The sequence below is a fragment of the Thermobia domestica genome, chromosome 16 (assembly GCF_964235325.1).
Source record: "Thermobia domestica chromosome 16, izTheDome1.hap1.1, whole genome shotgun sequence".
NCBI classification, from domain to species: Eukaryota; Metazoa; Arthropoda; class Insecta; order Zygentoma; family Lepismatidae; genus Thermobia; species Thermobia domestica.
The window spans coordinates 100,579,405-100,607,362 of record NC_137469.1 but is presented as its reverse complement, the minus strand read 5'-3'; the positions used below and the strand labels follow the sequence as shown (position 1 = coordinate 100,607,362).

Genomic DNA, 27,958 nt, shown 5'->3' with positions numbered 1-27,958 from the left:
ATTTTTAATCAGTCTAATGAGACTGTAATTGTCTGAAATCATATTATTTTACAAAATAGCTCGAGGCACAAGGCGTCATATTTTCAAACCACCGCCCAGCTGAATTTGATACTTTTGGAGTTTATATTAAAATGTTTATGAAACAGACTCAACGTATGAATTTAACAGTACATCAGCGCGAGATAAATTTACAACACAATAAACAGTTATACAATTAAATATGTTAAGAATTTAAAAGATAAAATATTAGTGATATAGTATGACTATTAACTTAACATCTGAAACGTACTTCAGGGAACTAGGGGAAATAATTTTTTTGTTAATCACATTTCTTATTTAGACAAGTTCAACTCACAATAAAATGATCTTCTCGATCACACTGTCCATCGCAGGTACACAATAAAGTGCACACTAACCCCAAGTTTTGACACTTGCAAGGATGTTGACAAAGAGTCTTGCAACCACAGCGAATAAGTTCTCTACAGTGCGCAGAAACTTCTGGAAGTAAGAACCACAGAGGATAATAACCGCGATCGACCTTCTTTCAACGCCTTTACAAATTTCGAGCATTATGGGCACGTTCTGGATAGCTTGAGACAAGTAATACCCGGCCTGTAGGGCAGCTCGCAGACAGTGTTTAAATAAGGCTGCCTCTGTAGGTGGGATCCCTTCGTAAGAACAATTCTTTTTCGTCATTAATCTTTGTCGACAGTCGTTAACATTTAGTAAAGAACCAGAGCGATCGTACAGCAGTACGGTGAAGAGCTGCAATGTCCTGAGCTGAAATTTCAACAGAAGTAACTGAAAGTTTGATGAATGTATCCGTTATTTCAGGGAATGCTTGCCACACCTGCCAAGTTGTCTTCTTGTCATGACCACCAAAAGCGGACACTGTGTCAACCCTGTAAATGCATGCTAAAAGAGCAGGGCTTTTGAGTAAGACCTTCCTAGGCTTGTTGCAATTTCATGGACAAGAATATATCTCTTACTTTTTACCAGTCCCATATTCAATCCACAAGTGTGATACATTGAGCTCAAAGAATAAAACATCAGAATCGACAGTTTTAATTGAGATATTCTTATGTCCGTGGTTTCTGGCATGCAATGCATGCAAGAACATGCGTGTGTCTGCTTCTTGTTTACAGGGCATAAGGCTTGTTACGTCCATGTTAGAGTTTGCTGATGCAGTATCATCACATGCACACACAATCTCTCTCTTACCGTCAGAATCACTTATGTTCTGTAAGTGTTTACACAGACGTCGAAATAAATCAGTTTTGTTTTCAGAATTATTCAAAAACAATGCCCATTTTTTGGGAGTCAGTGTAGAGTCTTTCACAAGTATTCTTGGTCCTTTTCCTCGTTGGTCTCGTTCTTCTTTTTTCAGACTGTCGGGATCATAATTGTCAAAAACTATGTCCATTCTGACATCACTCGCATTTTTTTTTTCTAAAAATAGTTGAAATGACTTAGTATAATGCATAGAAACGTCTCTCCCGGAATATGCTTCAGTATGTGAGCTAATACTGCTCCATCAAATATAACACACTATACACTAGGTACATCGTATTGTGATGCTCCAAGTGGTTCTCAGCAAGAAATGACATCTGATTTTGTTCCCTTGCGCAATTGAAAATTTGAAGAGAGTGACGGAGGATACGAAAGGTTTTCGTGAGCAAAGAAATCTTTGATGTCTGCACCTCGAATTTGACAAGCTATGTATGAGCGAGAAAACAGGCTACAGCCACTCTTTAAAATTGACTTCTTGAATCTTGAATCCTTTCTTCGTTCCTTATTTTGCGATATGTGTAAAAGCAAAAATGTATTTCTTTTAATCGGTTCTCTTAAAGGCGTCTGGCATTCGATGAGCCGTTTCCGAACAAATGTTTTGTAATGTCGCTTTTCCAAATCTTCTGCTTTGAAGACAGACTCATCTGGTTTCTCATCCATAACTCCATATGTGGCAACGTATATTAGGGCACCATTTTCTTGAGCAAATGGATTTCTGTCATCATCTTCACGTCCATTTATTAAAGCTTTCACTTTTTTTTTTTTTTTTTTTTTTTTTTTGAACCAAGAGGAAAAAGCGTCTGCATCTTCATGATGACTGTGATAATCTGAATCATCACTTATTCCTGAATCTTTCTGAAATTCGGTTAGTAATCATGCAATCACTGGTCCCGAAACCATCCAACGCAGAAGAGCACTTTCATTATCAAATAGACCAATGGCACCTCCTTCACATTTTAGATCCTTATTACATTGTTCCTGTAACTGGTCGTGGGACGTGTACGAATATTTACTGTTTGTGTTTCTTCCCACAAAATTATCTTTTTGAAATTCATCATATACTTGTGGGTTTCGTGCATTAAATTCTCCCAAAGACTCTACGAATACTGACATCCAACGGGCATAATTGATATGATCCAGGTCGAAAATCCAGGAACAAATCTGATCCAATGCACTACAATAGGAGGAAAATTTCGCCGATCGAATACTGTTCAGCAAATAAAAAAGAATTGATTCAAGGTTCATAGCCGTGTACCACAACTTGAATTGGGCCGAGAAAAATAAATCATATAATATTATGCACGGCAATCTTGTCTTTATGACGTCATATACTCGCCTTTCGCCTCAAAGAAAACACAATAACTTATGTTACTTTATGATTCTATATATGAAAAAACATATTGGTGGTTGTTGCACGTTTCTATCGTTTCTCTAATGCGAGAAATAAATATTTTTTTATAATCCATATATAAGGCATGGCGCCATACTGTGTTTATGACGTCATATACTGGCTTCTAGACACAAAGGGAAGTCAATCACATGTTATGTCAAGATTCTTCAAATCCAAAGAAAGAGATTGGCGGTTATTGCATGTTTCTATTATTTTTCTGTGGCAAGAAATTCCCACTTCTCGTACCAGAGATAAACCGCGGCGGCCATCTTGGATTTATGACGTTATAAAGGGTTTTCATCAAGTACAGAAGATAAACACTTGTGATTTGCTATTCTCCACGTTAAAAGGAAGATACTGGTGTTGCTATTATCAAAGGGCCAATGGAATTACAAATTCCATATAACTACACCTACGGATACATTCGAATATTATTCACGAAAGTTCGACATTTAGTCCTACAAAAAATCGATTATCTCAGTTATTTGTTGAGATACATCAGTGATTCTGGTCGCGTTCGAAAGCTATTGAAATGACCTTTGACGATTGTTTCAGAGTATTTTTCCATAATCATAGCAGTTTCAAACTTATTTGCTATAAAACATAGAAAATCGTTTTGAAAATAAAATTTTTTCCAGTTTGAGACGCCATATTTAAAAATGGCGGCAATATAAAGCAAGTATTTATAATGAGAATAGAGTTACGATGTATTCTCTGCAAAATAAAGGAGAAACGAAGTTTCTCCTTGAATAATAATGGAGTTATACATTTTTAAACTCAGTTAAGTCGAAATTCGTTGGCGGCCATATTGATGACGTCATATACCTAAAACAAGACTCCCGCCGAGATGGTTCTATATCAGGATTTACTTCTTATTAATAGGCCTATCATCCCTGAAAGTGGCATGTTGGTATCACATTTTGCATGATCCAGTCGCTAAGCTACTACACTAAAAGGAAAGAGAAGACGGAAACACATGACATTTAATCTCCGGATCTTGTTTCGGAGTCAGAACCCAGTAGGAATATTATGATATAGGAACATCGTACAGCAGATGGCAAAACAAGTGTCTAACAATAAGGGATTGCCATTTCTCGGTGCTTGGTAGGAGCAAGTATGTGATTATCAATCAAGCGATCCGTAAAATCTGATTTCTGGATTTTTTTTCTCTATTTACATAGTGTTCTTTCATGCAAGTACACTCTTACATGTGGCGTAGATAAGGTTTGACATCTGCAGTCATTATGTTCTAATGTGCCAACCTCGGGACTCGAACCAGACCTCTCGTGCATTGAAGGTAGAAATCTGCACGGACTCTGGCTAGTGATGTGAGGTGGAAAATTTTCCGCGGAAAATTTTCCATTTCGGAAAATTTCCCGCTATATTTTTCCGAAAAATTTTCCGTTGTAAAAAAATATCAGTAATCAAGTAACAATTCATCAGTAATCATAAAATTGGTTGAATTCATGTACAGAAATGTAAAAAAAGTGAAAGATCCTTTAAAGAATCTGAAAATTTTCATGGCTCACAGAATTTTCAGTACTATGTAGGAACAAGTTAAACAATTTTTCATGAATCTAAATATTTTCTGTCTTATATGGAGAAAATCAAGAACTTTTTATGAGTCGATAAATTTTCATCATTTTGAAGCAAAAAGTAAAACAACTTTTTGTGAATCAGAAAGTTTTATTGCTCTGTAGAAACAAGTGAAAGGAATTTTCGTACATCGGAAAATTTTCATCACGATGTAGAAACAAGTGGAAAAAACTTTTCATAAGCTGAACAATTTTGGATATTATGTATAGTGGTTAGGTGGAAAATTTTCCACTATATTTAACGGCACATTCAGCTACAAAATTGAATTTCTGTAGAGAAAAGTTAGTCAGCAACAAATTATAATTTTCCAATTACCTTTTGGGAACCGGAAAATTATCTAATATTTCAAGTTAGGAAGTAAAATTTTACACTGTTTCTCTCTCTCTCTTCATCTGCGAGCTCCTTCGTTGCTAAGCGGTTAGCATACGCGCCTTTGGCACGGAAGACCTGGCTTCAATTCCCAGCGGGAGCTCATGTAGTTCGGATTTCACGTTAATCAGTTGGTCCCGTCTTATATAGTCTCGCTGCTGAAAGGGACGTTAAATTCAAAATGAACTCAATTGAACTCCTTTCTCTCTCTCTCTCTCACTCTCTCTCTCTCTCTCTCTCTCTCTCTGTGTGTGTGTGTGTGTGTGTGTGTGTGTGTATGCCAAATGCAGAGAACATGAGTTCGTAGAGTATAAATATCCCATTCTATTATTTAAAATTTCAATTTATTAAAAGCCATGAATGTTTTCCGAATCACAAAAACATGCTCCACTTATTCCTATATCGTTGTTTAGCCATAAAATTTATTGGTAATAAATATTGTCTTAAAATGTTTCATGAAGTGAAAATCTAACGATTCTTCATTTCAAGAATGTTTCAAAAACTTCAATGCTTTCTTCCCTCAGAATCCACCTTTGATCTTACAATATTAGATTTCGTCACTTTAATACGCATAAGACGGTCTTCTCATAGCTTTACTACTTATAGATTTACATTCTGCAACATTTATAAATAAGTAGATATAATAGATAGAGAAAGAGAGAGAGAGAGAAACACTATGTAAATGTTTACTTCCCTACTTGAAATATTAGATAATTTCCTGGTTCCCGAAATCTAATTGGAAAATTATAATTTGTTGCTGTCTAACTTTCCTCTACAGAAATTGTATATCTCAATGTGCAGTTAAATATAGTGGAAAATTTTCCACCTAACATCACTATATATAATAACCAAAACTGTCTGGATTATGAAAAGTGTTTTCACTTGTTTCTACATCGTGATGAAAATTTTCCGATTCATGAAAATCCCTTACATTTGTTTCTACTGAGGAATAAAACTTTCCGATTCACAAAAAGTTGTTTTACTTTTTGCTCAAAATGATGAAAATTTTCCGACTCATAAAAAGTTCCTGAATTTTTCCATACAAGACACAAAATATTTCGATTTATGAAACATTGTTGTTTCACTTGTTCCTACATAGTACTGAAAATTGTGTAAGCCATGAAAAGTTTCAGATTCTTTAAACGATCTTTCACTTTTTAACATTTTTATACAATCAATTTTATGTATCTGAATCAATTTGAATCAATTTTATGAATACTGAGGAACTGTTACTTGATCACTGATATTTGTTAAGAACGGAAAATTTTCCGGAAAAATATAGAAGAAAATTTTCCACCTCACACCACGGCTAAATAACGATATAGGAATACGTGGAGTATGTTTTTATGAATCGTAAAATTTTTCGTTTCAAAATTTTTCGGAAAATTTTCATCGCTGTACAGGACAGACAATTCTTCGATTCATGAAAAATTGTTTAAAATGTTCCTACATAGTACTGAAAATTGTCTGAGCCATGAAAATTTTCAGATTCTTTAAACAATCTTTCAATTCTTAACATTTCTATACATGAATTTAATCAATTTATGAATACTGAGGAATTGTTACTTGATCACTGATATTTGTTAAGAACGGAAAATTTTCCAGAAAAGTATAGAAGAAAATTTTCCACCTCACATCACGGATATACAACGATGTAGGAATAAGTGGAGTATGTTTTTATGAATCGGAAAATTTTCATCACTGGCTCTGGCCGAGCTCGCAGGCTGGATGTGGGCCTACAAAGCATTTATCATTTCAGGCCCGGGCTGGGCTCAGGCAGTAAAGTTTTAAATATACAACCACATTTCTCGGGCCTTTTCGGGCCTAACTTTGTAAATACACTGTACAACGATATTTATCAGACCGTTCATTCTAGAGAACTTTTAAAGCACAACTGCATAATTTTGTCATCTAAAATAAAAATAGAATTTTGCGTTAAATATTACGTTTCTGTAATTCGGGCTCATTTGATTATCACACGAGCTCGGGCCTAAATGCTAAAACGTATTTCGGACTAGGGTAGCACCTCACATTATAAATTCATGGGCTGGGCCGAACCCGGGCTAAAAATTCCGGTCCCTGCACGAAATCGGAGGTGAGCCTGGTAGCCGCATTTTATGCAAGGAACGCACGTATCATACATATGTGTGTAAATTGTTTGTATGTTGCAGAACATTACCACCGTATATCCACTTTGTAGCACAAATTACATCCAGACATTCGAATATATTATTTTGTTTATGCAGATTATTCCTATTTTTAAAAATTGTTTTCGCTCACATTCACCTTAATTAATGAAGAAAGAAAACCAAAAATCGATTTCTGTTTTGTTTTGAAGATCGAAATCATACATCAATTTTAAACATCGAAACCGGAAAACGGTTAGAAAACTGAAAATCAATTTTAAAAAAAATCTATTTTCTGAAATGTCAACTTTTCAAAATTCGATTTTTGGTTTTCCAAAAAATCGATTTAGGTAACACTTTGAACTTTCGAAAACCGTGTTGAAGGGTTATGATAATTTTGGTAAAGTACAAAGCGAGTGGTCGAAGTGGGACGGTATGCGGTGATATGCCATACCGTCTCTGGTTTTGTAGTGATGAAGGGATAGCATTTCTGGTTTTGTAGTGATGAAGGTATACAGTTTCTTGTTTTTCAATGATTGAAACATACCGTCACTGGAGAGTAGATGCTAAATACCTTTAATAAATCTTTTTTATACACATTAACGAATAGCTTTGCACGTAAAAGAATTTTATTTCTTATGTAGAAAAAATTTCTAAGTTGACAACACCGACATTTTTTATATTTTTTTCCAACCTTATGTTTTTAAAATGAGGTATCTTCAAATTAATTCATCTAGTTTATATTATATTGAATTGTTTCTTTGTTATGTATGTATGTATGTGTATCTTTTTGGCTTAATGCGTATAAACGCCGTGTTTTGAGCATGGCCGAATTTAGGAATTGTCTGCAAGTGGGGCGGACCTTCCGGGGGTTTGGAATACCCAACAGTGAAGTGGAGGATCAGAAATTTTCCCGCAGAAAATTATTAATATTCTCATTCGGTTTTTGAGCATTTTCGTGTATAATTCTCTGAAATGAAACATAAGGGTTTTTTCTTTTTCAGAAAGTTGTTGGCGGCGATCAAAGTCTCTCCATATTCCCCCTTCCGTGTTACTACAGAGAAGCTTTCCAATGGTTTACAGTTATTATGTAAATAGAAATACAATCTTTTAGGCAACATACCATCACTGCATTTCAACATTTACATAGCCGGTATGTCGAGTCAAAATCGCAATAAAACACACCGTCTCTGCTTTCAGGGGCCGCGGTGGCTCAGTGGTAGAGCGTTCACCTCTGGTGCTTGCGGTCCCGGGTTCGATCCCAGCCCCCGCCAAGTGAACCTTGTGGTGGACAAACACCGTGCTTATGGGTTTTCTCGGGGTTCTCCCGTTTCCTCCCACTTTCTTCATTCCACCATTTCATTCATTTCTCATATTCACCGTCTCCTTTAGCCTAACCGGCATAAACGTGGGACGTAAAACTGAAAGATTTCATTTCATTTTCCGTCTCTGCTTTCTTCCCACCTCGAACACTGTTTCCCACCTGAACGTCAGTTATTCAATTGTGATAATGCCACATTCCATTATATATAATAAACAAATGGAATAATATAAGAGAAACTAAAATAACAAGAAACATGAAAATATAACATAATAAATAAGTACATAAGAACATATAGGTAGACATAACAATAAGAAATTAAGAGTAAAAGAATTGTAAAGCTAAGCGTATTGAAACTCAAGCGAATGAGCATTACAAACAACAGTTAGTAGGCCAGCTTACCAGTTGTCTAACTTAAGAACATTTCCGAATTGCGTGCAGACCACGACTGAGCTACGTTTCAATTCTAATTTTGGTGGTACATATTGGGTACAAAATTTGAAATTTGTGCGGGCCACCTAAACTGACATCCGACAGCTCGTAAACTTACACCTCAGTAGTTGATACTTTATTCCTTGAATCATCGAAAAGATATTATTATTATTATTATTATTATTATTATTATTATTATTATTATTATTATTATTATTATTAATTTTGGGTAAGCCAATACTACTGTAATGATAGTGTAGTTAGTTGCTAATTTTCCTCTGCTTTAGTCGTATTATACGGCCTCATTCCGTATCAATGTTAGCAAAACTTGCTGATGACAACACAATGTAAAAAAATTGAATAAGCACACTTAAACATACAATCTCAATGCGACTATCTTTAATTAAAATGCAAATATTACTTTCCGTTGACTCAAAGCATTGCGGAAATAAGCCCAAAGTTTACCTAAGAACTGTAATCTTCTTTCTTTCTTTCACCTCCCTTAAGGGAGATTTATAAAGGAAGTCCCAGTCATTAGGGCCTTGTGGACTATATCATTATATTTGTTTTTAATTATAAATTGTTTCAAATAAGTAAATGTACTAAAATGGCACGAGCCAAGATGGCCGAATTGCCTGTTTTAAATGAAATTGTTTATCACACTATTAATGTAATACTATAGAAGGATAAGCGGCGCATTAACATATTAAAAATGTATATAATATATTAAAATTGTAACAAATAATAAAATTGTCCAGATTTAAATTTGTATAAAAATTGAGAGCAAAGCTCTCCAATACTTATTGTTTACAGCGCCATCTCTTATCCCCAACTGTAATCTGTTTATAGAAATGTACCGTACAGATTCTGAGGAGCAAAATGTATGTTCTGTGATCGTCACTTTTAAATTCCTGTCTCGCCTCGCATCGCATTGCGTACACCTTGCTGAAGAGGTTCGCGCAGAAGCTGTGAGCTACAAACGGAACGGACGACAGAAGAAACCAAAACTGTTCTTGTCCGGTGTTGGTTGTGTGATGTGATACGGATCAGATTAAATGGATTTTTCATCAGACAAGTGCAGGAATACACGAAAATTGTCGGTTTGGTTCACAGATGGACAGTGTCATGCGTGGGAAGTGTCAAAATACAAAGTTTTTCGTAGTGTGTCATATTGGTTATAGAATGTGCTAAACCATAACAAACAGTTACAGGCCTCTTGTAAACAATAGTGCAGGAAATAGTTGAGCTCTGCAATCAAGGTAAGTTACTTGTGTTGCTAATATTTTCAACTAGTTTGTTAGTGTTTATGGTATTGAAACACAATTAATTACCGTATATACAACGCTGTGTGTTGTTTTCTATATGCCTTGTACTAAATTTTATGATTAGGAAACATTCGATGTTCTTGCACAACATTACCTAAGTGTTTTATCGCTCACCTTAAAAACAGTTTATTTATTGTCCCATATTTCGGATGATTGCAGTCATATGTTCCAGCTAACTAGAAATATTATATGTTCGCATTTCATAGTGAAGTTGTAATGTATTTAACGTATTCAGATTAGATTCTGGAGATGGGAGCAGAATAGTAGATTAAAAATGTGTTACATTAGGTTAGGTTTAACACAGCTCGATAAACTCTACATATAGGCCTATCCTGCTCCCTACAGTGGAAATTGTCTCACGAATTCTTGCATCAAGTGTACTTAAAAAAAATCGACATGATGGATATACTTAAGTTTTTTATGTGATATCATATTCAATTTTAGTTTAGTAGTTCATTCTCTTTATATACTGAATATAACTGTGGTTACTTTCCAATTTAGCTTCACGAATAGGGGTTGAGATTGTTGTTATTTCAGTGTAGAAAATTCAGAGATAAAAGTAATACTTCAGAAGCAGTGTGTGTGTGTGTTTTTAAGTCACGCAAATAATGATTATAAACATCAACGGGAATGGGCTTGTAAAAGAATCTACTATTTAAATCTAAAGTATTATGATAGTGATTACGAATAACAGCCCTTGCACCTTAGCTCTCTGTTACCCACCTCCCCCTGTTTTAACCGAATTATAATTACTTATGAATGGGGTAGATGTGGTTTCTTTAACTTACTTAGTAAATAGGCTTGGACCGCCTGGAGCTTATCCAACCTAAACCTTACCGGAAGTGATAAAAATGAACCATTTCCGGTCTCTAAGATCATTACAGAGCTAAAACGGCAATGAATAGTGAAAAGTGGTTTACTTCAATCGATTAAGAGTCAAAAAATTACATTTTATCTCATCCTTAACTCTTTACTAAAGTCAGAAGTGATAGACGATAGATTTAGTATCTCCTCCAAATTTATACACAGCTCATCCGCCTATGTGACATCTAGTGAGCCCTTATAAACGCCCACGTTTATGCGTATACTCACCGCCGCTGACGTGCCTGCTCCTTACGTACGCAGCCACTCGCCCCCCCACCCCCTTCTGCCCTCGTATTCTGACTCGGTTAGGTAGTATTCGTGCTTTTCGGTGGACACGTAGCACTGCTTGGTTCATGTTTTATGTTTGGACTGTCTTTATCTAATCACAGTTACGATTAATGAACCGTAATTATTTCCAAGTGAGCCGGAATCTCTGCCAAGGAATTTTGTGGAGAAACTAAATAATACCCGTGATAGGATTCCAAAACAAATTTCTATTTCACTATTGATCTACTGAGCAAAATCGATAAAATATAAGGAGTAGCAGTTTTTTTTTTTTTTTTAATCGAATTAGCGTTCTAGAAATTGATATCATTGTCTCTCTTAACCCGGTTTTCAAATTTGAAGTGACAGAAATCAATTACTTCCGACTGTAATGTTGATCATCATGGAATTAAAACCGTAATAGGTCGTGAGAATCGGCTTCGTATTAAATGTCGCAAGAATATAGTTCATGTCCATTCTGATCTCTTTACTAAACCGGATGTCGTGGAAATCCATACCACTTTTGATTTCTATATTAACTCACAAAATATCGCGGCATAGATGCCAAACTCCTTCATATGATTTGCACTTGTTACAGATACCGTACTTATTTGCTAATATGAACAAAGTGTAAATGTGTTGTTAGGATAGTTTTCCAATTGCAATAATATTAGTAATAACAGGCCGGCTAAGAATTGAGAATATATTTTAGTCGTTAATGGATATTTTGTTAAATATCATGATTTGCTATTGGGACTTTACATGGAAGGTTTATGAAAACAACAATCTTTAACTTTCATGAAAAAATGTTAGATCCCATTTAGATAAAAGGGCGCGATGTATGCTTTTACGATGACCACGGAGGCTGTTTCTCCCGAAAGATTGTTGTGGACCCGAGGGATCTGGATATCTAACAACTAATCTCTCATACCTAAAAGCCTCCTTCCCCTCCTTCTCTTCAAAATAATACAGAAATCAGCACCGCTGGATGTATGTGTATATTCATAGATTTATCAAGGCATGTGGTGAATCATGGCTTATTGTTGAAATATATGATATAAAGGATAAGGCTTATAATTTGTATAAATCTCAAATCGTAAACAAGCAGTTTAAGTTCGCGATAAGAGTAGAATTTCAGCCTTCTTTATCAGAGGAAAGGCACATTAGTCATGATGTGAAACAGTCTTGGAACTTCTGTTGTTTTTTCTGTGTGATATTGTGTCACGGAATGAAAATTGACACTACGCAGATAACGTAGTCATGGAGGAGACAAAGATTTGGTCACCAAAGATTATAAACAAATATTAGAAATATCGTATTTACTTAGAAATAATTGTATTAACTGTCAATAAGTCTTAGGTAGTGTTGCCATCCGTTCGGCGTTTTATCGTTTTCCACTATATCTGCCAGATATTTTAATTATTTGTAAATTGTCTGGTAATTAATTGTATTTATATTTGTTTTGTGTTTTCCGTTTAAAAATTAGAAGAGGTGATACAAATTATTAAACAGTTTTTTTTTATGAGAGTAATTAAGTGTGTGTTACATATTGTTGTGTCTTGGGAAAGAAACATAAATGATTTCATTTGTAAGCGTATAAGCCGTCTTTGCTGCGCAGTAAGAACTACTAGAAATACTTGATCTGTCAATAGCTAAGCGATCTACCATACGATATTAAAATGTTGTATCTAGTTTGAAGTAGTATCAAGTGTAGCATTGGAATATTAAAAATACTTCTTATCAAGTTGTTTAAAGATCTCGGTATTTCATCCTTACAGAGTTTTTATCATTACACATTGTTTACAAATTTGAACTGTGAAGATTAAATATATACACGCGTAGAAGTAATTTTCTTATAATTCAGCATAAATGCAGTTATATCAAAAAGGAGTCACATTTACGAATTGTCAATTACATAACATGTTACGTGTAGTAATATCTGTATTAAAAATTAAAAAAAAAAAAAAAAAGGAAAGAGAGAATTATTTCTAGATTTAAGAAACCACTCGAATAGAGATATTTATACTATTGATGAGTTTTACAGTTTTATTTGTAGTAACACGCAAGTACGTATATGCAATTTGACAAGTTATATACAGGGTGAATCAAAATAAGTGTTACAAGCGAATATCTCGCAAACTGTGCATCAAATAAGAAAAATGTTGAGTAAATATACAACACAGAAGGGTCTTAAAAATGAGTCAAACACGAGGTTCCCCCCGCCCCCATTTTTGGGTGGAGGGCTTGTACGTGAAATTTTCAAAAGGGAACATAGGTCGAGCGATACCTCATTCGAAAGAGCTTGGAAAATTTAACATTTTTTTGTAGGAAATAATTCTTGATATTGGGCACCGTTTTCAAGATAGCCCCCAAAATAGTCTTGTATCAGGTAAAATTTTCATACTTACAAACCAAAAACGGCTGAGTAGAACACGGTGAAACAAAAGTGTTAAGAGTCAATGTACAATACAGACGGCCTAAAACGTGGGTTAAACACGAGGTTCCCCCGCCCGCCATTTTGGAGGGAGGGGTGTACGTAGAATTTTCAAATGGCATCATAGGGCGAGTGATACCTTCTTTGATAGATCATGAAATACCAATACCTTAGTACAAACTTAGGACCTCATGTTTAAGGCCTGTCTGTATTGTACATTGACTCGTAACATATCTCTTATTTGATGCATAGTTCGCTGATATTGGCTTATAACACTCAGCTTGAAAACTGCGCCTCGTATCTGAATGGGGAACCATTTTCAGTGACCATTTTGAAACAGGCTTGCCCGAAATCAAAACAAATTTTGTACTAAGCTCTGTGGTTTTCTACGATGTACGTATCAAACAAGGTATCACTCGACCAAATATTCCCATTTGAAATTTTTAAGTTAATCCCGGGACCCCATGGTGGGGCCCTGGGGACACTGGGACAACAACATTCTACGTTGCCTATGGCGTTTTCCTTTTTCACTTTTTGTTTCATCTACTCAGCCGTTTCTGATTTATAAGTACTGGAAATTTTAAGTGATACAGGACCATTTTTGGGGGCCATCTTCAAAACGGTGCCCCATATCAAAAATTGTTAAATTTTTCAAGCACTTTCGAACGAGGTATCACTCGACTTAAGTTTCCATTTGAAAATTTTACGTACAACCCCCTGCCCCAAAAATGGGGGTGGGGAACCTCGTGTTAGACTCATTTTTAGGCCCCTCTATGTTGTACATTGACCCTTAACATTTTTCTTATTTGATGTATAGTTCGCGAGATATTGGCTTGTAACACTTATTTTGACTCACCCTGTATAATGGTATGATTAAAATTGAACTGAATCCATACATACCGAGACCTTTTGTCCACGTATATGGCACAAGGACTTCAATGATCAGGGAAATTTATTTTGTACAGTAAGCGACAAAAGTTCTTTCCGTTTGTTGAAATTAGAAATCGTAAATTAAAAAGAATGTAATTTTCTGTACGTTCCAGCCCTACCACTATTATTCCCAAAATAAATTTTACCAGACGGAAATGTTACTTTTGTCTCTGACAGTTACATACTATAAAAGTAACCAAGAAAGTTCTGTCGCTTTTCCACCCACTCCTTTGAACATCGATGTGTCGCCTCAGCATTTGCACACGTCTCCGGCAATGTCGGTCCCGGCGTTGCTTTGCACACACATCGCGCTAATGCCGGTGCCGAGAAGTAGTTTGAGTTTGAACGAGAAGGAGAGAACATTAGTCCAGCAATAAACAAACGATATCTCCTTGCCTTGCTGTACTCACAATCGTTCTATGGAACAAATGCCAAACTAAACACAGAGTACATGAATATTTTTATTAAGATCTATATGGTAAAGCAGCATGCAACTACAAGACTGGAAATTTTCTTGTTCTGTTTGTGCTTTTTCAGTTCTTTCTGTAGTTGAGTTTTAGTTTTTATTTGCTGTAATTTTATTTACAACCTTTGTTATGCTTGGGAATACCTAATTCTTCGATTATGATGGAGATTTAAACTCTTGTTTTCTTATTATGAAGGTTATTCATACTCTACATACTGGGCTGCATAATTAACAGGAAGAGCACTGGGCAACTATCCTAGATTCATAATTTCTTCATATCTGTTCATTTCCGCAAAGTTGATTTTTTTTTTATTATAATCTCATATATGCTAATACATATTCTCCATCAAAACGAATCCAACGACCCCTTTGTTTAAATCGAGCTCCTTCGTGGCTAAGCGGTTAGCGTACGCGCCTTTGGCGTGGGAGACCCGGGTTCGATTCCCGGCGGGAGCTCATGTGATTCGGATTCCACGTTAATCAGTAGGTCCCGTCTCATATAGTCTCGCTGCTGAAAAGGACGTTAAACTCAGAATCAACTCAACCCTTTGTTTAAATCGTTTAAGTAAGTTTCGGCTGTAGAAGATATCAAATTACTATACACACATACATCTGTGAGTTTCCGCGTTGCCGTAGTTGGGTAATTCAAACATGATCCGAATTTCCCTTGCTGAGAGTTTATGTAAATAGCAAGCCGCTATATTTGTTGTACTTCACAGCCATTTTGATTATTTCATTCTTCATTATATATTGAAGTAGCGTGAAAAAAAGAAAATAACAGAAAAACTGAAGTAAACAAAAAGTCCAAATACAGGAAAATAAACAAGAATACACAACGCTTTGCCACTCACTCACTGTAGCTAGGTTGAAGAAACCTATCGGCAAGCCGGTTCCCGCATTACCGACTGCGTGTGCATTGCCCCGAAAAAACCGGAGCCGACACCGACATTGCTGGCGGCTAGGCCGACTGCATTTGCCGGTCCCGGGATTTCCCCCGCCTTTCTTGCCGGGTCGGAAAGCGTGTGCAAGCTACCATTTGATTACATTGCCGCCGATTCCATCGTCGGCATTGCCGAGACGTGTGCAAACGCTCTAAGACGTACCTGGAAGATCAAAAATAGTGCCCATCAGCATCGACAGCCATCTGCCAACGTTCTGGAAGGCCATGGATTTCACCGCGGGGGAACTTGGTAGGCCGTGAAGCGAAGAAGGTATCAAGTGCATTGTACGTCTAGTAGGGATTTGGACTGGCGTCCTCTAAGGTGATTGTCCAAGGAATAAAACAGTGATAATCGGGCGATGCAATGTCCGGGAAGTATAGTGTTTCCCAACCAAGGCGGTGAATGGTGTCCCGGGTCATCCTAGGCACGTGGGGCGTAGGGTTGTCCTGTAACAGGAGGACCCCTATGCGATTCAGCAGTGCTGAGTCAGTAGAGTTTTGACTTTTTCTTGAACACGGCTCACTGACAGTACACAGTTTCATTGATGCTCTGACCAGCTGGTAATAGTTCCCGATGCACAACGTCGCGAGCAGTCCACCAAACTCAGGAGGACCTTCTGATACAGTGCTGGTTTCGGCTGTTTTTGATCCGGTTCATGGGATGGTAACCAATGATGACGACGCCGTGGAGCTTCGCACTTTTTATCACATGTGATCACCTTGTCCAGAAATGGCTCCTTTCTCAGAGGAGACGGCAATGAAACACAGCTATCTGCTGACGTTGCCTTCTGGCCTGGAGCAAATCACGTGGGACCCATCGACCCAACTTGTAGTGCTTCTCAAGTTGATCGAGGTGCTGCCGAATCGTTTCTCAACTTACACTGAATTGTAGTCCCAATTCCTCACATACCTGCCCACTGTTCGCCTCAATTGCTACCTGAAGATCTTCATTTTGTACATGTGTTGGTGTTCCGGCACGTGGTACATCTTCGAATGTTTCGTCACCATCCTTAAACTTGTTAAACCATCACTGCACTGTCCGCGTCGTCACGGCACCCTCGCCAAAGGCCTGGCATATCTTCCGTCCCGCTGCAGCGGCGTTTGACCCCAGTTTGAACTCGTACAGCATATACGCCCTTATGACGGTCTGTGGAGGTCCCATGTTTACTCTGTCCTTCGCAAGTTCACGGTGTAACTGAACTGCCACAATCAGGTAGTATGTTGGATAAACTCACTTCCTTCGGCTAACTGGTCTCGTCTTATCTACATTCGCATTCGACTCACGATGTGAGGGCCAATTGAACACAGACCACCACAAAGAGCGACAGAACTTTATATTTTAATTTTGTTGCTTTAGTGACATACGCAACGCATTGTTGGACATTACAAATTATTGTTTCCGCTTTTTAGTTTTATGAAATGACAATAATGGCACATATGATTAAACAAACTAGTAGCTTTTTAAAAAAATAAAAACGAGGGAGAAACGTCTAATATTTAAAGTGGTGATGAAGAGAAGAAAATGAGTGGGGGTGAGATTACATCGGGCAGGGTTTAATATAGTCAGATGCAAATCTGTAATTGTCTCTTTTGAGTAAAACATTTTTTCTAAAGTATACAATACCAGTCTTGGTAAGCGAGTGTTTTGTGAGTTCCTTCGTGGCTAAGCGGTTAGCGTACGCGCCTTTGGCGTGGAAGACCCGGGTTCGATTCTCGGCGGGAGCTCACTTGGTTCGGATTCTACGTTGATCAGTAGGTCTATGTCTAATATAGATTCGGAAATTTTTCGAAAACCCGGAAAGTGAAATTCTAGTTTTATGTCCCTCGTTTATTCCTTTTAGGCTATGGGAGACGGGGGTTCAATTCCCGGCGGGAGCTCATGTGGTTCGGATTCCACGTTAATCAGTAGGTCCACGTCTCATATAGCCTCGCTGCTGAACGGGACGCTAAACTAAAAAATCATATCATCATCATCATCATCCTTTTAGGCTAAGGGAGACGATTGACCACAACAGTCTCACATGTTCTGGGATCGAACTAGCAACCCCTCGCACTAGATGTGGGCGTTCTACCAACTGCCAATAAGCCACCATGCCCCGTAGAATTTTTGGAGTTTTAAGCAATCGTTATAAGATAAGGTACTTGGGAAGTTGCTTAATAGATGGTGAACTCAAGGTCAAGAAAAGGGACATAGTGATGGAGCGTTAAGCTCTGGTGCTGGGAGTCCCTGGTTCTATCCTCTTTCAGGCTCTTTTGTGGTGAACGAGAACGTTTCCGTAGATTTTCTCGGGATCTCTACGTTTCCTCTCTCATTCTTATTCCACTTCTTCATAATCATTTGCTTTGAGTAATCATCTGTCCCCTTTAGCTTGAACCGCGTAATCGTGGAACGTTACATTAGAGATTTCTTTTCATTTCAAGGTTTAAAGGGCAAAAACTTTGGGACTAGGACTTTCAATATCCAATGACCGGTAAAGTACCGAAAATATCGAAATATTGAAAGGTCGAGATGTAGAATATAAAAATAACGAATGATATCGCAATATCAGATATCGAAGTGCGTCGATATGTAAATTTTTCAGTTTTACGTTTCCACGCTTATGCCGTGTAGTGTAGACTAATAAAGAGAGTGATGATGGGAATGAAGAAAGTGGGAAGAAACGTGAGAGCCGCGAGAAAATTCATGCACATGTTGGTGTTTGTCTACCACAAATCCCACTTGGCGCAAAATAAATTCGAACCAAGGACCCGATGCACTAGAGTTGAACGTTGTACCATTAAACCACGCGCCCCTTATTTCAATTTCGAATATCAGTATATCGAGGACTGCCATATATGAAATCGATCGAAATATTGCACAGCCCTCGTTGGGAGGCAGTGAACTAATGCAGCAGCACCACATGAAAATGCACCAGGTGCGTGTCAGAAGTTTGAGTTTAGTGCTTAATGGCTCTACTTTGTACGTAGGTGGACAGTCTTAATTAAAGTTAAATAAGTAAACTTAAAGAGTGGTGGAATCAAAATCATGAAGCAACTGAAATAAAATGTCTAGTTTTACGTAGTATGGGTTAGGATTACATTGAGTAATTACGAAAGAGTTGGTGGAATGAAAATGTGGGTGAAAAGGGGAGAACCCCGAAAAAACCGTAGACACTATGTTGTCCACTTCAAACTTACATGGTCTAGGATCAAATCAGGGAACCCTCGTACCAGAGGTGACCGCTCTCCACCGTTCGCGAAGCAGGGGCGGATCCAGGACCGACTTCTGGGGGAGGCGGTGGGTTGTCATACTGCTACTTAGAGCTACTTTTAAGAGCTTCAAACTCTGGGATGGTTTTTATTTGTGTATATAAAATAAGAAAGTCTACTCTTCTGGGGGGCAGTCGCCCCCCTGCATCCGCTACTGGCGCGAAGTATCGGTTCAGTCACCAGTTGAAGGACTTACTTCAAATAGGCGTTATCTGTACCATTACTCAGTTTCTATCTTATAGATAGCCTCACATCATCGGATCCGTGGGTTTTCTCGGGGTTCTCCCGTTTCCTCTTACTTTCTCATTCCACCGATTCTTCCATCACCATTCACTTGCTTTAATCATCGTTTCCCTTAGCCTAAAGGGCATAATTGTGGGACTTTGAACCGAAATATTTCATTTCATTTCATACGTACCCCTCTGTGGTAAAATAGGGATATTCCTGTCAAACGAATTGTTGTTGATGTGTTATATTGGAGAGTCGTAATTACGTTACAAATATGTGTAAATTACGTGGAAACTCATCATCGTTAACTACTTCGCCATCAGTGTGTCGATTCCTTGCCAAAAATTGAGAATATTTCATATAAAACCCTCAACTAATTACCTTAGTTTGGCATAATAATTTACGACCTTTTATATCGGTTATCAATCTTTCATTGCCCTGTCCCTTACTTTTACCGTATTATTTATTTTTATCATATCTTCCATCACATCCCTCATAAGAGGGTTTCTTGTCTCAAAATTTCGTAAACTATTTCTTTTCCTCTCTTTAATTATCTACATATCTTTATGTATTCCATACCTCTCCATAATTTTAAATTTTGATAATGGTTCCTTATTAAGTTTCCGTTCTAGTCACCTGTCTATTCTTTTTCGTTCATTATTTTTCCTACTTCCATCTAACTATGGTATTTCCGCCGTTTTTCATTGCACTTTCATAATGTTCATGTTTTTTTTTTTTTTTTTTTTTTTTTTTTTTTTGTCTACACAGTACTATTCTTAGTGCAAAACATTTGTTGGGTCTTTTTTGTGTAACTCTTTGTTTAATAACGCACAAAATATACTGTTCTTTTGTTATTTCTTTCCTTCTTATTTCCTGTTCACATTTTAGATTTCCATTAATAGCACTAATACTGCCTGTCTGCGAAAACTAATCATGTGTCCTATTTTCCTCAACTTATATATTTGTTACTATTCCCTGTATTACGACTATAGTAGCTTTAATCTTTTGAACATTTATCTTATTCTTTGTTCTTCGGAGCTTGTTTTAAAATTTTCTGATAGCCTATTAGTTTTCGGGTAGATTCCGCTACATGAGTCATATCATCTGTAAAGAGAATGCGCTTAATTTTTCAACTCAAATCATTTCTTTACTTTGCAGACCCAGCTTCTCAGTAGATACTGAATGATGATAAAACTAAAATGAGAAGCAGTTAACCTCTTTAAGTCTCTTAAAGCAGTTAACCTCTTTAAGTCTCTTTCTAATTACATTTTATTATTAGGTTTTTTAAGTTTCTAGGATTTTTCGGTCCTTCTATTCGATTTCAGCCTTTCCTTAGCGCTAGCAAAGTACCAATTCCTTCGGTCAAAAACCCTGTTCTAAATCTACAAACGTGTTATTTTTTTCTTTGATTTCTTTTACAATTTTCACCGATTAGAAGTAAATATTTTCTCTTGTGTTCTTTCTGACCTCTACCCAATATTCGTGTTCCTCAGTTTTCTTTTTCCTTCATTTATCCTAGCTTATAGTGTTCTGTTCAATATTTGCAGTACAGTTTTCGTTGCATATAATGAAACCTGATAATTCGGTGCTACGCCAATATAATTATTGTTTTCTTTTCTAAGGCAATCATTGTGTTATGAGAATATATGTTGCATTCCATAACCCATTCAGAACATTCCAAATCTTTCCAAATTTTATATTGGCTCAGTAGATACATTATCTACGCGAATTTCTTTTTCATTTTTCTCATATTTGAAGTTTGTTTGAATTTTCTTTTTCACTATTGTAAATTCGTTGCCATCGATATCTTTTCATCCCCAATATCTAGACTGCGAGACCAGTTCTTCCTTTCATATAATATCTACACGCGGGAGCGCGGTGGCTCAGTGGTAGAGCGTTCACCTCTGGTGCTTGGGGTCCCGGGTTCGATCCCAGCCTCCGCCAAGTGAACTTTGTGGTGGACAAACACTGTGCTCGTGGGTTTTCTCGGGGTTCTCCCGTTTCCTCCCACTTTCTTCATTCCACCATTTCACTCATCTCTCATAATCACCGTCTCCTTTAGCCTAACCGGCATAACCGTGGGACGTAAAACTCAAAGATTTCATTTCATTTAATATCTACACGCGTATATTGTTTTTATTTACCTAGTAACATTTCATTTCCTTCTATAACTGCCTCATTTTACTTTCTGATCTCTCCTCTTTTCTGCTTTTCCATTCTTCTGACGTTATTTAATTTCCCTATATCACTTGATCATATCATTGCTTATTTCTTTCTAATTCCTCTTTCTCTTTGCACTTCTGTTTTAAAATATGCTTCGGTTAGCACAAGATTGTGATATGAGGTGATTTTGACTGCGGAGCGACTCCTATTGTTCTTGAAATATTCCATGACTTCGCCTGTATTATGATTTATTTGATACCTCTGTTCATAAATTGTGATTTTCCCTGAATAAGGTTTCTTCTGCTGCATGAATAAAGTGTTCCCTATTATTGGTGCATGGCGTCTGCAAAGAATCCTTAATTCTTCTTCTATATCATTACTTTCTCCTACACCGTATTTATCAGGGTGTCTGCTGATGCAGGAAATACTTGAATTATACTGGAATTTAATTTTGATACTGAAAATATACTGGATTTTTGATCCACATACTGGAAAAATCATGAACCTGGTAATTTTTTGAACAATACTTCTTTGTATTTATTTTAGTAGTTTTAGAAACAATTTTCTATCCATTAAGATTGTAAATTTTTCCAAAGCAAGAGTTGTATACATTTTGTAATTAGACATTTAAAACAATGGGTGGAGTAGACGGCTCTGAGGGGAGTTGGGAGGCCCTTTAAAAAATGTTAAAAATTCATTGCTTTTTTTAAAAAAAAATCAAGGTTAACTAAATTTATTAAAAGTAAAATATTCTTTTGATGGTAAAATATTTACAAACCTGAAATCATCAAGAATGTGATTATTCCTAATGAACTTTTTAAAAAAAATATTGTATTAGGTATAGGAATTTTGCTGATAGTTATACTGAATATAATGGAAATATACTGGAATTTTGAAAATGAAACCCAGTAGACACCCTGTTTATGTACTGTAGTGCCTTCCTATCTGTCTCGCCCGACATATACTTATAATTAAACATTAATCCATTTTGTTAGTGTCTATGATTTATTCTATTTTCTTTCAACTTTTCTTTATTAGTTATTAGTCTTGTCAGTATGACTGATGCTTATGCCTATATCGACACAAACAATTCTTTTCCCTTTAATCTCGTACGCAGAATCGGTTCTACGCCATTCCCTTAAGTTTTTCTTTTTTTAAGTCCCTAGTGGAACATCCTATGGTTTCCTCTTCGTACTTTCCCACCACTTTTTCACCTAGCTTTACATATTTCCAGTGTGCGAATTGGATTATTAAGGGGAGGGGATTAAATTAGGTTCATAGGACACAAAGATCAGAATCTGCTTAATTCAAAATGAGACAATGACACCCTCTCTCGCGCTCCCAACACAGAAAAATAATCTGATAACATTAATGAACAAATTATTAAAACAATAAATTTAGAAACAATAATTGAATTACTATGTATTGTCTGAGGTCCCCGCATCTATTTTATCTGAATGTGTTTGAATATACATAGAATTGAATGTATCTTTCATTTATGTGTAAAGTATGAGGAGTTTGCAAATCTGTGCGTGACTTCGTTATAGTTAGTACAATGTCTGTCAACTAAATTCATCTCCAGCGGACAGCCGGCAACATCGGACTGGTATTACCCCCCTTTTAGTGCGATAAAACGAGAGAAAATATATTGTATTTGGTTACGTGTTAAAAGATTGAAATTGTTGAATAAGAGAACAACTTGTTAGCTCCTCGTGAAATGTGGAATATGTTGGCATAGAGGTTGAGTACTCTGGTAATGGTTTTCCAGTTTGAAATGCAGAATGGGAGAGGGCGGATGACACTGTGGGAAGATGGTCGAAGTGTGACAAATTATTAGCTGTAGACATGAAACTATGTTTTGATTAAGGAGTAAATTAAATCTTCTTCTTCTTCTTCTTCTTCACCTCAACCATAGGTTGGTGGGTAACATAGAAATTTTAAAACTTTTCTCTCCTTTGGGAGAGCTGTTTTATTCTTTCATAAGGGCTTTTGTGTGTAACTGCATCTAGATATTCTATCCTTGGTAGATAAAATATTGATTGATAATTATATATAATAATGCGATGGAAGAAAATAAGCACGATTTGTATCGTTGCCTTTTAATCTGTTATGAAGGGTAGAGCTCCTAGGCTGGACGGGATCCAGGTTTACCAGCAGACAATTATAGTGGTTAGAAGGATCAGTCGACAAGGTCTTGATCGTCTCGTTCGTTGGTTTATTTTTATTGCTTGCATCGCATGTTCCGATCGCATTCAGTTGATCCTGTAGTTGACGGTCACAGGTCTTGGATTCCGCGTACCAACACAACCAATGCTGCTATTCTCGGCCTCTACGACAAACATAGGTCGTCGACTCAATACTATAGAATATTTCCTATTCTGTTGTTATGCTTCTTCGTAATGCGTAGTCAAGAAAACATCTTTATTTATGCAGGCTGCATATATCATCATTGTCAAGGGTTGAACCCTTTTCGTTCGGTCGTTGGAGTAAATCTTGTAGCTTTCATGCACCGCAGTCTGTCGTCGGTTTGGCGTAAGAATTGTAAAACTTTCTTTCAAAATTCTCGTTCGTCTTTTACTTTCTGCCTTACCCTTTATTCTTAAAATTGTTAGTAAGGTAATTCTTGACAGATGATTTCGTAATCAGTCCCCCCCCCCCTCCTTTCTACTCGAGCAACACAGGAAAGAAGAAAGTATGTTGATCGTTGAAAAAAAAAAATCGAATTCGAGGTTTAAACGGATTTATACGTGCCATGGTTCTTAAATGAAGAAACAAGGGATTTTTAGGTGTCTGTCCTTCCTGCCCCAAAGGACGCACAGTACATAGAAGCCATTCCCTTCTGCGTATGCGGATCAGATTTTAAACTTAAGATTTTTATACAGTTCTCGTGTTTTGTTTAATTTCCGTTTGAGACTCACAGAGACTCAAGAATGATTCATTTCTTAGCAGAAGGGCATTTATTACATTCTTGCAGTGAGCAGGTAAATCTGTAACCCTGGGGCAATAATACCAGTCGAATCATCGAAAATTTTCTGAGTCATGAACAGTTTAGAGGCATAGGTAGAACAAAGGTAACTTCACAGTTCTGCGTCATTTGCTAAGAAATAAATTTATTAATGCGAATATTTGTTTTCCAAACAAGGTTAAAAAAAAAAAAAGCTAATTTGGCAAAATTTGAGGTTCACATTTTAGCGTGGATTAAGTACGCAATAATTTCCATAACGTACGCAAGGAATTCCCTAAAGGAACGAGGGGATTCCCAAATATCCTGAGAGTAGAAGTAAGTCGAACGATGTCCCATTTATCTTGATTATGGCATTTTTGAAAATTAAAGGTATCATATTATGTAAAATTCACCGGACTGTTTTCACTGTCGTCGTCGTCGGTGGTAATTTGCGTTGTATCTCCCCAAATTTCATTTTACCAATATTTCAGCGGCCCATAACTCGGAAAGGACGTACTCTACAGAATTTTATACATGTAATATTTAAAAATTATAAATTAATACTACCGATTTGTGTACAATTATATTTACACAATACTTCGAAATAAACACGAATTCTCCTTAAACAGCAACATCTGAGTCTCAAATCAATGTTTTTGCCATTCGATCCATAGCCATTGTTGCCTTCAGAGACTGTCTAATCAATTTTGATCTGATACTTCTTTACAAAACGATAAAACGTATACAGGAAAATGCTATTTATAATCAATATAGTACAGGATAAGCTTTCATCAAATAACTGGAAACATTTGAGATCTGAACACGTCTATTGACTCTTTTATTTACTAGTAATAATGTGCATCACTATTAGAAACACTTGTGTCACTGTTAGGAATATGTGTGTCACCATTAAACGATAAAGAACAGTAGAGATACAATTTGCTAGATAGCAGCGCTTTTATACATAATTAAGCAGCAGAATGAAACCTATGAATTGCTGGCAATGAACGACATATATGGTAGCGCAATAAAAGTTCATTTTCTGTATTTTCTCGTAACCTACGGGTGGGAATTGAGTTTTTGATGGTATCGAGACGAGACGAGACTGTACAGTCTCGGTTGATAATTAACGGTCTCGTCTCGGTCAACAGATGCTTGTCTCGGTCTCGTCTCGAAAGTCTCGAAATAAATAGTGTGAAATTAAAATAGTGAAAGTATTATTCTCGTATAGTCTGTCGTTTCCGCTTATTTTTTCCTTTCACTTTGACTTAGAATTATGGTATGGTGTACGTCTTCATAGCTAATTTGCTAGTGCTAATGCTTTCCATGTGTGTATTCCAGGTTCAATGATCAGTGGGTGTGTCACCCTAAAACCCTAATAGTAACCCATATTTCACTTTCAGCAGCAGACTTGGTCTCCTATTGCCTCAAAACTGAATGCACAATTAAACTCTATTAAATTAACTCCAGTACTATGCAGTAGTTTATCTCCTTCCTTTGAATCAGAATTGTTTAATACCTCCTAACGGATAACGCAACACATGGCAGCACGAATGTAGGTTTATTAAATCGTACCGAAATTGAAATTTTACAATTTCTCATTTATTGTTTAATACATTCTGTATTGACTGTCATTTTAAAAACAGAAATTACGTTCAATATCTTAACAAATAGGGTAAATTATTACTACAATATACGTATTTTGTTTCAAATTGATGAAATGCTTTATTACCGTTTCACATCTCCGTGTTTAATTGACATTTTATAACACGAACGTCCTGAACCTTGTGGTGGGAGCTACTACACTCATCTTTGTTATGTGAGGTCTCGAGTTGGATCATAAAACAAGTTAGATTCAAAGTCCGATGTTTCACATAGTTCGCGTCTTATTTTAAGTGCATTCTGTTTCTTATACAAGTTCATAAGGTCGTAATGCATTACGTAAGCACATATCCAGTGCCGTAGCATAGATTAATCTTATTCCTGAGCTTTCAACGGTGCATGTAATCTTTCTTCGAGAAAACTAATCGTGCACTCATTACGTTGAAATTTTATATTGATTGAAAATTACTTGTGAAACTTGAACATACATATTATCAGTGGCGGCGATTGGACTTTAAGAGTGGGGGGAGGGGCAAGATATGATCTGAATATTTGAATATCAATGTTAGTTTCCCTGCTTGCTTCTAACACTTTGTTTGATAAAAGGCTGTATAACTAATAGGATACTATATTTTCGGCTAAAATACCGTATATCGTATTTCATATTTTCTTAAGTAAATTGACAAGAGCAACGCAAGTAGGTACTAGCCCTTTGCACTTTTAAACGAAGGTGTAAGATGATATTTAATTCGCTGCTGATGAACACCTTAAAATTCTGTCTGAAAAATTGTGTAAACAGATTGTTTAATAACAAATTTGCAAAACAAATAAATAGAAAGGATAATATTAATCACAGTAATAAATAATGAGGTTTGTTTTGCAAAAGTTATATTGAAACTGGGGATTAATGAACAACTTTAGTCCGTGTCATCCGAAATATCGTGTGGCATCAGCCAATAAGCTCGCAGTGCGCTGTTACTAAACCTCCAGGAAAGAATCTAATCAATCATAACTGATTTTGTTCGTATTTGTGGAAAACTATGAACGATAAGATTCATCCCTGAAGGTTTAGTAACAGCGCACTGTGAGCTTATTGGCTGATGCCACATGCCAATTCGGGTGACATGGACTATTATTATATTTTTAATTCCACGTATGCTCTTATATTTACGTTATTCCTCTTAGAAAGACAGTAAATACTACAAGCAAATGCTTCGATATTTAAAGATATACTTTTGCAGCTTCCCAAAACATGTTCGTTGCCATTAGGTAGAGTTTTCACTTTCTTGGAACACAACAAAACACAGCAATACTTAGAATCACTCCACACTTCAGTTATACAAAATGATCCTAAAACCTAGAATTATGTTGAATTCACTAAATTTAATTGTACATACACTCGTACACCCCTAAACACACCACTTCGCTCGTAAATTAGACTGCAAAACAATGGAAAAGATAGAAGTTGTTTCTTATTACTCTCTTTTTAATTAATACTCCTTACTGAGCTCCTTCGTGGATAAGCGGTTAGCGTACGCGCCTTAGGCGTGGGAGACCGGTGTTCGATTCCCGGAGGGAGCTCATGTGGTTCGGATTCCACGTTAATGAGTAGGTCCAAGTCTGATATGACCCCGCTGGTGAACGGGATGTTAAACTAAAAAAAAAAAAAAAAAAAAAAAAAATCAAATCAAAATATTCCCTACTAGTAGGAATAAGAAAAGACATTCTAGGAAATATGAATATTTGTGCAACTAAAGAATAACTTGTGAAAGACTTCTATTTTGCGAAATGTTATCTCAATTAGTTTCATAACGGCTGACTAACATATCGAGCTCTTGTAAAAACAAATAAAAATACGCTCGAATGTTGCGATTCAATAAGTTAATTTTGGGGCCATTTTTCGATGTAATTAAGACGCAATTCCTGTAGCTTAACACCACGGAAGAAAAACCAACACGTACTTGTACCACGGTAAATATTAGGCCTATATGGTACCATTTCTTTTATGAACCACTAATACATACA

General features: G+C 36.6%; 1 protein-coding gene across 4 annotated transcripts in view; it reads left to right on the top strand.

The window, feature by feature from the left end:
• The first annotated feature begins 9,435 nt into the window (after window positions 1-9,435).
• The window catches only part of Nuak (Nuak family kinase 1), a 308,387-nt gene continuing 289,864 nt past the window's right edge, over window positions 9,436-27,958 (top strand). For 2 of the 4 annotated variants that reach the window (XM_081742814.1, XM_081742813.1), the window contains exon 1: window positions 9,436-9,783. The gene's annotated coding sequence lies outside the window, so the exon portion shown is untranslated. The remainder of the gene's footprint in view (window positions 9,784-27,958) is intronic. The other 2 variants (XM_081742812.1, XM_081742810.1) reach the window with 1 other exon arrangement.